Source organism: Thermobia domestica, unplaced genomic scaffold, assembly GCF_964235325.1.
Source record: "Thermobia domestica unplaced genomic scaffold, izTheDome1.hap1.1 HAP1_SCAFFOLD_581, whole genome shotgun sequence".
NCBI classification, from domain to species: Eukaryota; Metazoa; Arthropoda; class Insecta; order Zygentoma; family Lepismatidae; genus Thermobia; species Thermobia domestica.
The window spans coordinates 67,130-84,762 of record NW_027656291.1 but is presented as its reverse complement, the minus strand read 5'-3'; the positions used below and the strand labels follow the sequence as shown (position 1 = coordinate 84,762).

At 42.3% G+C, this 17,633-nt stretch overlaps 1 non-coding gene across 1 annotated transcript; it reads left to right on the top strand.

Moving 5' to 3' along the window:
- Positions 1–547: 547 nt before the first annotated feature.
- LOC145677066 (5S ribosomal RNA) lies at positions 548–666 on the top strand. Its single transcript, XR_014129612.1, has one exon. It is a non-coding gene; the product is annotated as a 5S ribosomal RNA (ribosomal RNA).
- Positions 667–17,633: the final 16,967 nt, after the last annotated feature.

The following is a 17,633-nucleotide window of genomic DNA, read 5'->3' as shown; positions in this document are numbered from 1 at the left end:
CAGATACGTAATTACATTATCAGTTACAGTATCGGTTTTTATTTACTAATTTGCCTCACTTTATTTGCATCCCTGCAGTAAATAATTCTTATCGATAATAGTTAAAATGTATATTACATTTTAGTGCTTCACGACTGAATGATCATCTGCCTTACGTTATCTCGCAGCTGAAGAGGATGCTACACTGAAAACTACCTTGCGTTATAAAGGGTAAGTGAAACATATCTTAAAAATATCTTTCATACATTTCATTGTGTACATTAAAGAATGTAAGTTTGCCTTTTTCCTGTAATCAATACTTAATAAAGGATTTATTTTTATTTATTTATATACAATTTCATACGTGGTTCGTGATAGTAAACTCGATAGGACATAGTGGCACTATGAACATCCGAATCACTCATCATTCGAACATTCAAATATTTATTCGAATATTAGTATATTCCAAGTAATGTTAACGACGTTAATATGCTTGCCTTTATAGTTAATAATGTCAATTCTTACTTAAAACATACTTCCTTAACAGGACATTGAAGAAAAGGTAGTTGCCAACGGCCATACCATGCTGAATATACCGGTTCTCGTCCGATCACCGAAGTCAAGCAGCATCGGGCCTGGTCAGTACTTGGATGGGTGACCGCCTGGGAACACCAGGTGCTGTTGGCATCTCTTTTTCAAATTTCATTATCCTTCAAGTACGAAAATACTAGAAACATTAATTTTATAGTACTTTCAAGAGATAATTTATCAACATTATTTCATAGCGATTAATCGATATTCTAAGCGTTATACCCACTATTTCTTACACTAACAGCCTGTTTATTTGCACGGCACATTAAAATAACCTGATTTCCGATCCGTGTGCACCTACTACTATACTTAACACGGAATGTATTACCACTTTTTAAAAGTAAATTATTATGACTAAGTGTAGATCTCCGGCGAGTAAATGCCTTTCGTATACAAGCACGACACATCTCCGCTATGTGCTTTACTTTTTTACTAACAGCATATAGAAATTGGATTTCAAGGTGTTTCTACATAACAGAATGAAGCAAATTTCGTGATTTAACTCTTTCGAATAATGTGTTGGTCCTGACAAGGACCGTTTGAAATGAAAAATCTTGAAGAAGATTTTTACTTAGAGCTTGTGTACTTGGTAACAGCCTTCGTACCCTCACTTACAGCGTGCTTGGCAAGTTCACCAGGCAAAAGAAGGCGCACAGCTGTTTGGATTTCCCGGCTGGTGATAGTTGACCGCTTATTGTAATGGGCCAAACGAGAAGCTTCAGCAGCAATACGCTCGAAGATGTCATTAACAAAGCTGTTCATGATACTCATAGCTTTGCTAGATATGCCAGTGTCAGGATGCACTTGCTTCAAAACTTTGTAGATGTAAATGGCATAGCTCTCCTTCCTCCTCCTCTTCTTCTTCTTATCTCCCTTGGAGATATTCTTTTGGGCTTTACCAGCCTTCTTTGCAGCCTTTCCGCTAGTTTTTGGTGGCATGATGACTCACTCGTTCAGCAAAATTAGATGTGTCCGCCGATTTATCGACTTCATTTAAATTACAGTACGTGTTTCAATTCGCGCCAACTGCCTTGCTTTTCATTTGATGCACTCGGGTGCACGCTTGAAGTAGTAACAAAACTGACTTGATTCATGGGAGGCCGCAATTTTTCCTCTCATCTTATTACGAAAGAATATTGAACAATGTCTGGTCGCGGCAAAGGTGGAAAAGTCAAGGGAAAGAGCAAGTCCCGCTCCAGCAGGGCTGGCCTTCAATTCCCAGTAGGCAGAATCCATCGTCTTTTGCGAAAGGGTAACTATGCCGAACGAGTTGGTGCTGGCGCTCCCGTGTATTTGGCTGCAGTCATGGAATACCTGGCAGCTGAAGTTCTTGAGTTGGCAGGCAACGCTGCTCGTGACAACAAGAAGACTAGGATTATTCCACGTCATCTGCAGTTAGCTATCCGTAACGACGAGGAATTAAACAAGTTGTTGTCTGGAGTTACAATCGCTCAGGGTGGTGTTTTGCCCAACATTCAAGCTGTACTTCTGCCCAAGAAAACTGAGAAGAAGGCATAAATGTAAGACCTATATCTCATACAAATCGGCCCTTATGAGGGCCACAAACCCCTTTATAGAGGAGATTTACGATTGAAATGAATTGTTTTCGATATACAGACTCATCAAAAGTGTCTGAGATAGTTGCTTAGTGTCATTCGAAATTCTCGCTGCTATTCGATTAATTAGTATGTGTAGTCGTCGATCGTAATTGAAGCCCATAGGAAGTCACACTATCTTTAGAATACTCCAAACAGCGATGTGCTTAGTTCCCACTACATTATTAATTATAAGATCATTACCTTTTGTATTGTCGCTAGCTACATTTTTTTGATATTTGCGTACATCGGGCTCATATTACCCAGAGGACAGGACAGTCGAGCCCAGATTCTCAGCAATGGAAGAAAACCTCATACCACATATTCTCATGTACTTCATGCTAGACAAAGGAATTTCCAACATTCTTAAAGCACTCATGTTTCTCTCTTGCGTTGGCTTGGCTGAAATTACTCTGTTCAATATGTTCTCGACATTTATTATTGTTCATTACTATGCCCCAATGACATCATGAACAGAGCGGATCAAAAAACTTTCCTAAATTTCTTTTGCAACATAGTAATGACATTAAATGCACACTTAAGTACGATTTATTCTTTGCAAGGTCGATATTCATATTTGTGTGATATGTGTTATATGTATATGGTTTGTAATACGCAACTACTCTTATTCTCTGATCTCAGAACTCATTTGCTACTGTGCCCAACGAGCGAGCCTAGGTTTCTTGTAACTACTGCCTTTCTTTAGTAAATAATGTGAAGTATACAATGCATTAACCTACATCTCATATTTGTATTACTCTTTATTTTACTAACCCGCTACGAAGTGTCATTAATTTACATGTAAATCACAATAGACACTACCGCAAAAGAAAAAAATCGAACCCAAGACCACGTAAACAAGATAAAGGACAAGATTCAGGTTTCTAACGCATTATTCGCCCCTCACAGCACAGTATAGAAGTTGTATAAGCCTCTATACGTACATCCTACTGTCAGAACAGAAATTCCGACTTGCGTTTCGCATCTCTCATGCTCGCTACTTCCAACAAATCGCCAATTTCCAACCAGAACCCCTTCTCCAGCATTAATACTGCTACATATGAATACGTATACATGAACGTACATAATGTAAAAAAAAACGTATGATTTTCTCAAATTAATCTCTCTACGTCTGTAATTTTGTGTGCATCAAAAGGCTTTAATGTAGTTACACGAATTCTTATAATCTAACAGAAAATCGCACAAAGTAAATCTTTCCCTTTATATAAATTTGTTGGCTCTGAAAAGAGCCGTTTATGCCAATTTTATATCCAAAATAGGAGGAACCCCAACTTAACCTCCGAAACCGTACAGGGTTCTTCCTTGCCTCTTCAAGGCATACACAACATCCATAGCTGTCACTGTCTTCCTCTTGGCGTGTTCTGTGTATGTAACAGCATCTCTGATTACGTTCTCCAGGAATACTTTCAATACTCCTCGGGTCTCTTCATAAATGAGACCAGAGATACGCTTCACACCACCACGGCGAGCAAGACGCCTAATAGCGGGTTTGGTGATACCCTGGATGTTGTCACGAAGAACTTTACGGTGGCGCTTGGCACCTCCTTTGCCAAGACCCTTGCCTCCTTTTCCACGTCCTGTCATTTCGATATGTTACTGCTTCGCTCACCACACACGAGAAATACAAGCCCAAGCAGCCCAAGACTCGTGGTTTTGTTCCTTCGATCATGCAGGGAAAGCACGGAGGAAAAACACAAAACGTGTCTAAGCCAATGAGAACTGTCCTTTTCGACTGACTTTATCCAATGAGAAATAGCTTGATTTAACGGTTTTGCTCTTTATATAACTTGACTTCATTCAGCGCGCAATTATTTGAAACAAGTCGTGACAGTTGCAATGGCACGTACCAAGCAGACAGCTAGGAAATCTACTGGAGGCAAAGCTCCTCGAAAGCAGCTTGCCACCAAAGCTGCAAGAAAGAGTGCTCCAGCTACCGGTGGAGTGAAAAAGCCCCATCGTTACAGGCCTGGTACTGTGGCTCTCCGAGAAATTCGTCGTTACCAGAAGAGCACTGAATTGCTCATCCGCAAGCTGCCCTTCCAACGACTCGTCCGAGAAATTGCACAAGATTTCAAGACAGATCTTCGCTTCCAAAGCTCAGCTGTCATGGCTTTACAGGAGGCAAGTGAAGCTTACCTTGTAGGGCTTTTCGAAGACACCAACTTGTGTGCTATTCACGCAAAGAGAGTCACAATCATGCCTAAGGACATTCAGCTTGCTCGCCGCATCCGTGGGGAACGTGCTTAAGTTTGAAGTTCTGGCACTGAGTTCAAAAACGGTCCTTTTTAGGACCAATACACTACTTAGAGATGCTGTTATCCTAACAAGGATCTTGTCCATACTTGTTATCTTTTTTTTTTAAATTCTCACGCCGTATGTTGCATAGTTAATACATCTACCTTCGTTTTCCTCTCGTTTCGTATATCATCCTATCTTTCAAGTATATTCTTTAGTTTTCCCCTATGTTTACCGATTGATTATCTTCGTTTTATGTGGTCAAGGATTCGATTTTGCCATATGTTGCATAAGTTAACTTCGATTCAACCACTGTTTGCCCTTCTCAACGTTATTAATCTCATAGAACTCGCAGGCGAAATATGTACTTCTTCCAAGGTAGCAAAAGTAATATTTTCTCAGAGGTCGCTGCTGTTGAATGCAAACGTTAAACTAAACTTTCTTTAAGTGTCTGTTTGTACTTAACATCAGTTCAATTGTACACCTACATTTCTGCTGGTGTTACTATTTTTCTTTATAGCAATATTACGAATTATAAGACGGTATCCGTGGTTATTAGCGTGTTCCCTTTTCCTAACACTTTCTCATTACACCAGTATTTCCATCATTCATTAGGCGTAATCACCCGTCTCCTTTATCATAAAAATCATAATAGTACGACGTTAAATTGAAACAGTCTACTTCACTTTCACGAGTTGTAATAAGTTCGAACATTTCTTTCACCCCAGCCTTGAAAAGAGTTGATTTTAGTTTAGTGTCCCTTTCAGCAGCAAGGCTGTTTCAAACGTGGACCTACTTATTAACGTGCAATGCGAAACATTTGAGCTCCCACCGAGAATCGAACCCAGTCAGCCTGCAAAAGTTTTTCTAACAAATGCATTAAGTGCGTTTTCTGTACTGTTTCGCTACTTGAAGATAGGAACAAGGAAAAAGTAAGTGATCACAAATTGACATTACGTAATGTGTTCCCCATTTTTTTTCGAGTACACCATTCTTGACACCCGTGAAAGCTTTCTTTCCCCACCCTCAATTCCCCTCTGTTATAAAGCACTTACATCAAGAAGTGCTTCGGTTAAAAAGAAAACTCAAAGTCCCTTGCGTGTATACTATACATTGCTATGAATGAACATGTGATAATGATAGGAAAAGCACAATTTTACTCTTCTCAAAGTATTTGATGGCTCTAAAAAGAGCCGTTTTAAAATGTCAGATGATTTACTGACACATTTACTTCTTCTTTGGTGCAGCCTTCTTAGCACTTTTCGGTTTTGCTGTAGCCTTCTTTGGCTTCGGGGCCTTTGGCTTCTTGGGAGTTTTTGCCTTCTTCACTTTAGATGGTGATTTCTTAGGTTTGGGAGCAGCAGCCTTTTTCTTTTCACCAGTCTTCTTGGGACGTTTAGCTGCTGGCTTTTTCGCAGGCTTCTTCTCCTTTGATGCTGATCGTTTCGCCTTGGTTGAAGATCCACCTTCAGGCTTCTCCTTCAGCGATGAAGCACTAAGCTTAAACGATCCAGATGCACCTTTTCCCTTGGTCTGAACCAAAGACCCAGAAGCAACTGCACTTCTCAAGTATTTCTTGATAAATGGAGCAAGCTTCTCGGCATCCACTTTGTAGTTCTGAGAGATGTATTTCTTAATAGCTTGCAGTGAACTTCCTCCCCTTTCCTTCAAATTCTTGATGGCGTTGTTCACCATTTCTGATGTTCTTGGATGAGAAGGTGTTGTTTTTGGTTTCTTAGGCTTTGCAGACTTCTTAGGAGAAGCCTGTGCCGGGGCTGCAGGTGCTGATGCCGTATCTGCCATTGCTTTCTGCAATAAACTCAACGATACTGAAGAATGAAATTTTCGCTGACAGACAGACAGACAGACAGTATGTGGCAGGCATTAACCTGGGTTTGAAGTTACGGGCTTTTGCCCTTGCCTTCAATCATGTTTTGTAATTGATTACTGTTGATGGTTGTTAGTCATCTTCTGAAAGGGTCGCAACTGTCGCGTGTCCCTTTGATGGCAGTGGTTCAGGGTAGTGGCCCTGGCATCCTGTAGACTCTTCGATGAGGCTCTGCTCGTCCGATGTTGGTGACATGCTGGTGGGGTGAGTGCCTGATGGCTCTCCAGAATGTTGCTGTACGTCTTCTTCTGACATCTTCGAGGAACGGCAGATCCAGGTCCTCGTGGATCTGTTGGAGGCGCGTGTCCATGGAATGTCCTGTGATGGCCCTGGCTGCTCTGTTCTGTAGGACTTGAAGTTGTCGGAGTCTGGTAGGTGCTGCGTGTTGCCACGCAGGGTGAGCGTAGAGGAGGATTGGACGGATGCTCATTTCGTACACATGTTTCCGTGTCTTATGAGCTAGGGATGGGGAGAGGAGTATGGGTAGTAGCGCTTTGAACCTTTGCGACGCTTTCTTCGTGACTGTTTGTATGTGGTGGTCGAACGTCAGCTTTCGGTCTAAGTGGACTCCGAGGTATTTTGCTTGTCCTTCTTCAGGTAGTGGTGTTCCCGCTAGTTGGAATTCTGTAGGCTCTAGTACTCTTCGTCTGGTAAAGTTCACTACTGAAGTTTTGCGGGGGTTGACCTTGATCCTCCACCGCTGAGTCCACTCGTCGAGGAGTTGGAGATGTCTTCGCAAGTAGACCGAAGCGTAGCGTTGGTTGCCATGTGTTGCGAAGATCGCTGTGTCGTCCGCAAAGGTTGCTAGGGTGGTGTTTAGGGTGGTGGGAATGTCGTTGGTGTATAAGGCGTATAGGATAGGTGAAATGCAGGAGCCTTGCGGAACTCCTGCGTGGATAGGTCTTGGGTTGGTGCTGTGCCCTGCGTGGGAGATGTAGAAACTTCTCTCGTACAGGTACGAGGCTATCACTCTCAGTTGGTAGTGCGGGAAGGCCTGGAGGTGGAGCTTGTGTATCAGACCTTCGTGCCACACCTTGTCGAAGGCTTTCTCGATGTCGAGGAATACACCCAAGGTGTGGCCTCCGTCGTTGAATCGGGCGGTGATGAGCTCGACTACTCGAACGAGTTGCATTTCGGCGCTGTGGCCAGCACGGAATCCAAATTGGTGGTTGGGCAACAGATTGTTGTCGTTGACGAACTGAATGAGTCTTCTTTGGAAGATCCTTTCGAACACCTTACTGGTGTGCGAAAGGAGGCTGATTGGTCGATAATTTGATGGGTTCGTTCGAGTAGCGCCCGGTTTGGGTATCATGCAGATCCTCGCTTGTTTCCAGGCCTTCGGATAGTATCCTGTGGTGAGTATGGCATTGAATATCCTGCAGAGCAAGACCAGGGCCTTCCTCGGTATGTTCCGGAGAGCTTCAGGTGTGATTCTGTCCGGTCCAGGGGCACGATGCAATGCTTGGCGGCGGATGACTTGTTGGACTTCCCTCGGAGTGGTGAGTGCATCCGGCGGAGGTGGATCGTCAAAGTTGGTATCCTCTATGGTGCGTCGCACTGCTTCACGGGTGTCGGCTGGTGCGGGTGTGATGTTGGGTTGGAGGGTGGCTTCCAGGGTGTCTGCAAACTGTTGGGCTTGCTCTTCTGGCTCGTAGAGTAGGCCTTGTGGTCCTTGGAGCGGGTAATTCCGTGGACCGGCCGATGGTCTGGCGAATCGGCGGACCAGTCCCCAGAAGTCTCGATTTGGCGTGTCCAGCTCTTGTAGTCTCTGATTCCATTGTGCTAATTTTATCCGCAGGAGCCTCTTCCGCACTCTGGAAGTGAGAGCGTTCCAGAGTGTTTTGTAGGCTGGATGACGTGTCCTCTGCCACTTCTTTCGTGCCCATCTCTTCATTTGCACTAGCACCGTGGTGCGATGTTCTTCTGCACTGGGGGGTTTTTCGGCCCTTGTGGTAGATGTTGTCGCCAGTTTGTGAGCTGATTGAATTTGCGCTGTCAGTGTCTCCACTGTGTTGTCCAAGCTATCTGGTGTGTTGACAGGCAGACGTGGGTTCACCATTTGAGCAAGCAGCTGGCGGAAGTATCCCCAGTCTGTGGTGGTTATCTTCGGGAGGTTGGAGCGCTGTATGTGGTGGCGAATGGCTATTGTTTGGAGCACTGGGATGTGGTCTGAGTTGAGTGTATGAAGGACTGATGGGCCATCCAGAAGGGCGAGGTTGGCGGTCAGCACCATGTCCAGCACGTCTGGTCTTCCTCCATTACGTGGGTAATGAGTTGGTTCGGTGGGGGCGGATGGGATGAAGTCTATTGTTCTAAGGGCTCGATGGAGTATTCTGCCATTGTCATTGGACACCCTGGAATTCCACTCGTGATGTTTAGCGTTTAGGTCGCCTCCAATCAGGACTCGGTGGCCAAGTCGGCGCAGTGTCCGAAGGTCTTCTGGATCTAGGTTCCTGCTATGCGGTCTGTAGGCTGCCAGTATCTGGATTGGTCCATCTGGTGAGTGGAGCGTGATGCCCGTGACCTCTAGGGACTGGAGTTGGATGGGGGGAAGTGGGTCGTGGGGTAGGGAATTTTTGATGATGATAGCAGTGCCACCGAGGGTGGTTGCTCCAGGACGGTCTGTTCTGTGGATGGTGTAGTTCGGGATTTGGAATGGGATGGGTGGTTTCAGCTTTGTTTCTGTGACTAGTGCGATGTCGATTCTCTCTCGTCGGAGGAAGTCCTCCAGAATCACTTTTTGGGTACGGATACCATCCGCGTTCCAGTGGACGACCCTGAGGTCACGGGAGATTGTCGATCTAGTCCGTTCCATCGTCGACCAGGGATGCTACTACTTCGAACATTGTCGTCATTTTTTCGATGGGATCTTCAGCGGCTGCGATTTTACGGAGTCCTGTTTTAATCTTTTCCAGGAAAGTTTTCAGGTTCAGCCCCTGGAAAAGTTCCTTTATGTCCTTCACAAGGGACAAAATGGAAGTGGTTTCGTTCTTGTCTTGGCTGCCTGCTGCGTCGGTGCGTGGACCTGAATTGTTCTGCTTGGCGTTGTTCCTGCGTGGTCTGGGTGGTGTGGGTGCTGCCTCTTGTTGTTCTTCTTGGTTGGTTGGGTTGTTGCTGCTGTTTGATTGTTGGTTGCTGGCTTGGTTTTCTTTTCTGTTGTGTGTGGGTGGAGGCGTTGCCTTGTCGGAGGTGGCGGAGGCATAGTCCTTGTGTTTCTGTGGTGGTGTTTTGTTTCCTTGGTCGTTGTTGGTTTGTTCGGAGTTCTGCTTGTTTCCTTCCGGGTTTCTTGGTTGGCGCCGTGCTTTGGCCGCTTTCAATGTAGGACAGCCTTGGTAATTAGCTGGGTGAGGGCCCCCGCAGTTTGCGCACTTTGCTGGTGTATCCCGGGTGGTTTTGGGACACAGTGTGCTGAGGTGGGAATCTTCACATTTTACACATCGTGGCGTTGCTCGGCAGGTTCTTTGTGAGTGCCCTACCCTCTGGCATCTATGACATTGCAGTACTGTCGGTCCGCGATACGGCTCGATTGTAACTCTGTAGTTTAGTAGTCGGTTAAGGTTGTAAATGGCTGAGATGCCTGGCACTTTTCGCAATGATACCAGGAACAGCGGAAAGAGTGGACGTGTCCCGTTCGGGTCAGTGCGTCCCCTCAGCTGCCTCACTTCTTGAACTGGGTATTCCAGTTCGTTGAGCTCCTCTTCTATGTCTTCCGGGGGGGTATCAAGGGGCAATTTGCGGATCACCACCTTGAAATATCGAGCTGATTTCGGGATTTCTGAGGCAAATGATCGGTTTGTTTGTACACAGTAGGCTTCTATTTTCTCGTAGTCTGCCCATGAACGGCAAGTGAACTTGATGTATTCCTTGCAATGGTCCACTGCTGGAGGAGTATGGCATGTTGCTGACACAGTGCGAGAGAAGTTGTAAGTTTTCTCGACACCATATACATAAATCGGGGGGGGTTTGCTGGTGGTTTGGCTGTTTGACTCACTGGGGCCTGCTTGCTCTGGTGGGTCTTGATCATTTTCTTCGGTCGCTAGGGGAGCGAATTGGTTTTTGAATTCTATCAAGGACGCAACGTTCACTGTTTCACGGCGACGCACACGCTTCTTGGCACGCTGGAACTCGTGCCCATCTTCTTCCGCCTCTGTTTCTGTGTAGTCACTCATTTCAATAAGGTTCTCTTCTTGGTTCGAGTCCGGATGGGTCACCGACTCGTTCTTTTCGTCGTTATGCTGTGGTGGGGGGGTCTGGTGCGAGGCGCCACTGGTGTTAGCCACTTCTTGAAGCTCCTGGGTGGTGAGGGGGGGGAATTGCTTGGTCCTATTGGATGCACGGCGTTTTTGCACTGAACCCAATGTGCTAAATTGCATGGATTTCAGTTGGTTCGCTAAGGTAGTCACTGGCGTACTTTGGGGGGGTCTTCTGATGGGGGGCTCCCCGCCCTGGGCGTTGGGGTCCTGTTTGGGTGGTGCCTGTTTCATATTATTATCTTGGTGGTACTGGCTCTTGTAAGGGCCGGATACAGTTCGGTTGGTTAACTGGTAGCACTACGCTGTGGCCCTTGAAAGGACCGCTGCGGCGTGAATTACCGTGATTTTTTTTTGTTAAGAGTCACTAAAGTTTTTGATTTGCTATTTATGTGCACTGTTTCGTTTGCCGGAGGCGTTTTTGGCTTGCGCCCGGCTGGCCAATTTTTCTTTTTGCCAATTATTGTTTGGTAATATCACTATAGTTATATCGGATATAATTTGTTTGTAAATGTTTATTGGTATTCAGGGTTCTAATTTCACTTTTTTTGTGCAGGCAGTGCGACGAACCGCACGCTGCCGCTTCCGCAGGCAGACTGAACGAGTAGAACGTCTGTCCTGTATTTTATAGGCGGTCTGGGGTAGGGGATCACTTCAGCCAATGAGCTTCGACCTTTCCAGTACGAACTGGCCAATCACAGGTGGGTGCTTACTACCCCGTCCGCTCTCTCAGATGACTAGTTGGAGATACTCAGTGCTGTAGCGTGGGCCTGTTGTGTGCTTTTGGCGGCATGCACATGCACACACTAACTACAAAGCCTAGCTACAAAAGCACACTTTTTAGCACTTTCACAACACAGATTGGCACAAAACTGTCACTATAAGGAGAGGAAGTGTTCCGATTCAGTTTGGTAATGTTTGTGGGGAGAAAAAGTTTATTTTTCCACACGAAAAGCACAGATATTAGAGAGTAAAATCGCGCGTGGTTGCACTGTTTACATCTAACTTCTGTATTTTCGCTAGCAGGCAGCGTTGAGTTTGGTTACGGAGCGCGGACCGGATAGAAAGCACTTGCTGAGGCGGGCTGAGGTAAACAGAAGTTCGTAGTTGCCACAACGATAAGTGTGTTTCCTTCTATTTTGATAAACGATTTTTTTCAGGTATTCAATGAATGCACCAGATCCTATTCTTCCTTACTGGCTAGAAGAAACTTTATTCCACATAACTCAAAAGGCATTTGTTTTTATTCGCTTTTCTATTTTATGTTTCAGTCATTGCTAAGTCGGTCACACTACTTTTTCACCCTCCTTGTGCTTATAATTTTCATAATTTAACATGGAAATACTTATCAATAAATAATTATATTACCATGGTAATTAACTTCAATCCTTCCTGTGATTATACGCAAAGTACCATCTTCGTACTGCTTACTATAGTTCAATGAAGGGAATCTATAAAGTAACGCGTGTCGCACACATCTGCCTTGCAAACTCCCTGGCCTACTTCCAATGTATAGACTTTTATTTCAAATCCTGATTTAATTTCATAATTTTCTGTAGATTTTAACATTTTATTACCCAGCTTCTTAATACGAATGACAATCAAGCCTAAATATTTATTCCCTTTAACTTTATTTTTCTTTTTTATTTTGTGCCTTGTTTCATATTTGTTCTTACGTTAGCAATTAACGCACTTACCGTAGTTATGTATGAACAGGTTGTTTCTATATTTATTTTATTCCAAATAAATTAAATATATATACGGATTATTTTATGGTAGTTGATATTTTCTGTTGTTTCCTACGTGAATTGAGGAAACGCACGGACTTTCGCCTAATTCTTGTGCTACTTTCATATGTCTGTATCTGTCGAATGCTGTCGATCTGTCGAAATGTGTATTACTATCTGTCGATTCATCGAGTGAACTGAATTCGTTAACCATTTCACCAGGCGCGCATGCATTTTTTTTTCTTCTAAGGGATCCAAGCTTCGGGGGGCAAGGTTCCAATACTACAAGCCACTATGTCTATATACTATTATTCTGCATTCGAAAACACGATAAATATTCCACTTACTTTTTCACAAAAACATGATACAGACAGAGTACAGATGAAGTGTAAGATCAGATTTATATTGATGATACATCAATATTTTCCCTGTTAATAACTACATTTAATGAGAAAGTCTGCAAATGTATGTTCACTTAGGAACTTTTGCGAGGAGTCCGCACCCGGTGGACACCCCGTGAGTACGCCTCTGCACTTGACTATACTTCGAATTATACTGCAAACAGTTGTATTTTAGTTTCCCCGTTTAGTTCATCGATATCATTAACACAAAGAAAATAGATGTTATAGATGCGTATTCTCAGTTCTCGCTTTATATCCGGACGTCTGCAAAAATCTACTCCTTTTCTTTCTTTCACGCATCCACCAAACTAACAATGATTTGTATTATAATATTTGCGCATAAAATGTATATCTCATACCTTCCATGTTCTCAAGTATTCATAGACAAAAACGGTTATTTTCTGCGAACAAATTGTCCAAACACAGTGCAAATGTCATCTATAGATTGTCCTGGTTCCGTCTGCGTGTACATAACAATGCGTCATAATCATACATTGCACATTAAGGATATCAATTAATCTTCCCAAATTCCTAGATATGCCTGGCAAAAGTTCCGCGTGTTGTAAGGATATTACATTTGTACTACCGACAAGGTGGTATCTTCCAACATTGAAGTTCAATAAACCCCAAATGTGTCGGATATAGTATTTGATTTCTTGTCTCATTGTTTGCGTCAGAGATGTCTTCTCAAGTTAGGATTTACGATACATACAGGATGAGTTGTATATATTGTTGCTGCCAGCTCTATATTAATCCCATATTTGTAAACGAATAAAAACAGTATTCTAATTATAACAATGTGCTCACAATTAATTTTATTCTTAATTGTTATACGTATTGTTGATTAAAAATGAAAATGTTGCTAAGTGAATTTTATTAATATTTTCTGTTGCGTGATATAGGAAGTGAGTGAAATATTGGAGGAATATAGTGTGCGTAGCAGATGATGTGCAGTGGCTTTGGATCGCCTGTGATAAGGTAAGGCATTTGCTATTTTAATTAACGCATTTTATATACTGTAATCCTAATTATTTTTATGTGAATGTGCTTACTACTTGTGTATTCAGTGGGACCGATGTTTTAATATGTATGGTCAAGCAGTGTCGAGCCTGGTCAGTGTGTGGATAGGTGACCATTTTTTGTAAATCGATAACATTTAACTTTGTAAACACGGATGAAGTAGAAGTATATTTATTTTATTTTTTACCTCAAATATGTAGGACACTTCTCCTTTGTACATCAATTATTATTATTAGTTCAACTTGTTTACAAGTTAAATGAAAAGAATAGTCGTTATCGTGTGATGATTGTGCTCATTAGGCTAAAGAAGACTCGTGATAAGAAAGAAAAGAAGAACGGTGCTCAAGTTTCGTCACAGCATATTCTCAAAAATTTACAGGCAAAATTCAGTGTTCTGCATGAAAAGGCATATTTGTACGAAAAAAAAAAAAATTCTGCAGACGACAGAATTAAATAAAGTAATACACATGTATTTTAGAGTTACTGGTGTAAAATCATTACAAGTGCTTTGCCAGGTGGCCAATAAAAAGCACGAATACTATTTAAGGGAGCCAAAACAGGAGAAAGCTGGGGGCCTGAGCGATAGCAAGAATGTGCGTCCAAAGTGAACAGGAGCGAAGGCGACGCGGGTATACGTATAAGCAAGGGTAGTGGAAACCAGTTAGTTTTCGAGTTTCAATAGCACTTGTCATGCATCCATACTAGTAGCGCCCCGCTTGTAAACATTAAGTACACTATGCAAGAATACACCGCCGGTGGAAAATAGTACCTAATACAGTTATCTTTCATATATACTGACTTATTTTACAGTGTAGTAACCCAACACTAGTAAACGTAAAATAAAAGTGTATAACTTTATATTTAATTCTATCGCCTGGCTTAGTTTTTCACCTGTAAGATGTACTTATTTAGAGCAAGTTTCTTAACTAGCAAATTAAACCGAGAACCACAGCAACCATATATATATTCTTATGATGTACTTTTCTTTGAGTGGTGTTCTCTGTCTATTGAATAACATTTTCTCAGTTTAATGCTAGCAAAAAACAAAACAAAATCAAAGTGTTTCTATATAAATTTAGTTCACCGTGTTGTAATATCACATGGAATTGAAAAACGAATAGTCGAACCTCTGCTATCTCGATCAAACTTCTCAGGATGATATACTGACTTACCGCAGAAGTTCGACTGAATACGTTTCTCAGTTCCATGGGAGAACCTGGAGAAGCAAAAGCCTGCGCAACGGAAAATACTAAATAAACTTGTAGAGCAGGTCAAGATGTATCATCATGCCAAGTTTCATTCAGATCAGAGAAGTTTGGCTGCAGCCATTTTCATTACAAAGCACAAAATGGATGGTCCCTAACCTCGAGAATCTTCACAATTGTCGACGAGTTGAACTGCACTCATCTGATCAAAATCAAACTTAAAATGACAGTTCACTTTCAACTGTTAAATAATATGATATGCAGGCTTCTGCTTTCCTAGTTACAGTCTATCCACTGTGGTATGCATATTAGTACAAATGTGAGAGTGCATATTTATTAAAGATTTGCTTCAAAAAGCGATGAAAGACATAGGCATTGCCGCGGGCGGTGATAACAAGATGCCGGAAAACGAACAAGCAGAAAGAATATGGGCTGAAGAAGTGTAAACGACGACGCGGCGGCCCGTAAAGGTGTTGCCGTCCTATTAAATGAATAATATCAAAAGAAAGAAAAAAAAAGTAAAAAATTTCGCGCTCGTAATCAAGACAGAAAGCAACTAAAGGAAATCTTTGTTTTACGTCCCACGTTATGCCGCTTAGGCTAAAAGAGGCGCTGATTATGAGAAATGATTGAAATGGTGGTGGAATGAAGAAAGTGGGAGGAAACGGGAGAACCCCGCGGTAACCCACCGCACATAGTTTTTGTCCACCATAAAGTTAACTTGGCGGGGGCTCAAGACAGAAAGACGGTTGGAAAAACAAATAAACGATGTTGCATCCCGTAAAAATGTTCGCGACCTATGAAATCAATATTTTTTCTTAAAGAAAAAAAAGAATTAAAAAGAGAAAAAAAGGTCAAAATTTCGCGCTCGCTTCGCTCGCGATCAGCAGAGAAAAGAGGACGTGACGCACCCCTAAAAGTGTTGGCGACCGATTGAATAAATATTGTGGGTAAAAAAAAAAAAAAAAAAAAAAAAAAAGTCAAAAATTTCGCGCTCGCTTCGCTCGCGATCAGCACAGAAAGAAGGACGTGACGCGCCCCTAAAGGTGTTGGCAACCGATTCAATACATATTGTCGGTAAAAAAAAAAAAAAAAAAAAAAAAAAAAAAAAAAAACGCTCGCTTCGCTCGCGATCGACATGAAAAAGGCAACGACGTGACGCCCCGTAAAATTGTCGGCGACCTATTCAATCAATATATTCGGTTGAAAAACAAAGTCAAAAGTTTCCCAATCGCTTCCCTCCCGATCGACATAAAAAAAAAGGCAACCCCTTCACCTCTCCTTATGCATTCATCAGTAAACATACAACCATAGATCACAATACCACTCACATCACCTATCAGTTCTCCACGTCCATCAAGATCCAATCATCGCCCTGGCCCTTTATGATGATACACAACATTACATGTTATTGTGTGCATTGCCCCGCGTTACAATACATGACCAAAAAAAAGAGAAAAAGAGCTGCACTGCCTTCAGTGTAGACATGTTCGTATTCGTAGAAAATGATTTTAGGTACACGATAGTACAGTAATCTATCTTCACATGCTTCAGATGTGAACGATACCTACACATGAAGAGGGCTCCCGAGGTTTCCTTTTCCAATAGGATGGAGCTCCACCACACTTGCAGAATGACGAGAAGTTATGTTAATAAATATATCCCAGAGTGTTTCGTAACTCGCCCTTGGTCCTAATGATGAAGCGTTCTTCAGATGGCCCCGATGTCTCCACACATGATACTATGCGACTTCTTTTCACGAGGCTCTCAAAGATCACGTTTGTGTCCTAACATTCTCTGCAGATATGACACAGCTGCGATAGCGGATCACAGAAGCCTTTCCTCTCCTTACAAGAGACGTGTTCATTCGAGTATGTGAGTAATTCGACTATCGATTAAATATCTCCCGTGTCACGATAGTAGTCACTTTCAATTCTTCTAACGAAGGTAAGAAAAAATGCTATACAAACTTCCTTTCGGTATATAAAGGATTAGGGGCCCAGAGAATATTTTCTTTCAAGAGGATACATTCTTTTTCGAACACCCTGTATATAGATCCTCTAATTATAACTGCAAACAAAATGTTGATTTTGCAATTGCTTCCATGAGAGAATATTCTGTGCACTTTCTTTCTGAAGGGCCGGGCCTAAACGTTTTCCTTAATCATTAAATTTAGTAGTTATCTACAATTACATAGTTTTCCATTGTTCTCAAAATAAAGATTTTTCTCTATGAATTGTTGAATGTTGCTAGGGATATTGAAGTAATTCTTTTTAGTGTTTTTTTCTTTACAATAATGTACTGAACGCCTGCATTAAGGAAGTTCGTGTGTCCATCTTGCAAAATGTTTCGTCTTTTTTCATGCCCACTAAGGTAAATATTCATTTTGCTCTTTTCTCTGTATGCAAACCACATTTCTTAAAGGCAACATTTTCATACAAATGTAGTACTAAAAACTTCTAATTGGCAACATCTGGGCTGCGAAGAGGAAAAAGAAAGAAATCTCGTACGTATTCGCGCGCAATTCGGAATTAGCCAATGAAAAGCACAAAAGCGGCCACCATCTCTCTCTCTTTCTTATTAACGGTTTTGTACTTTCTGCAGTTCTATCAGTGCTGCTAACCTCTTACTATATCATTGAATATGTATGTTTAGATATATATATATATATATATATATATATATATTTTTTTTTTTACAAAAAATCATACTACTACGGAA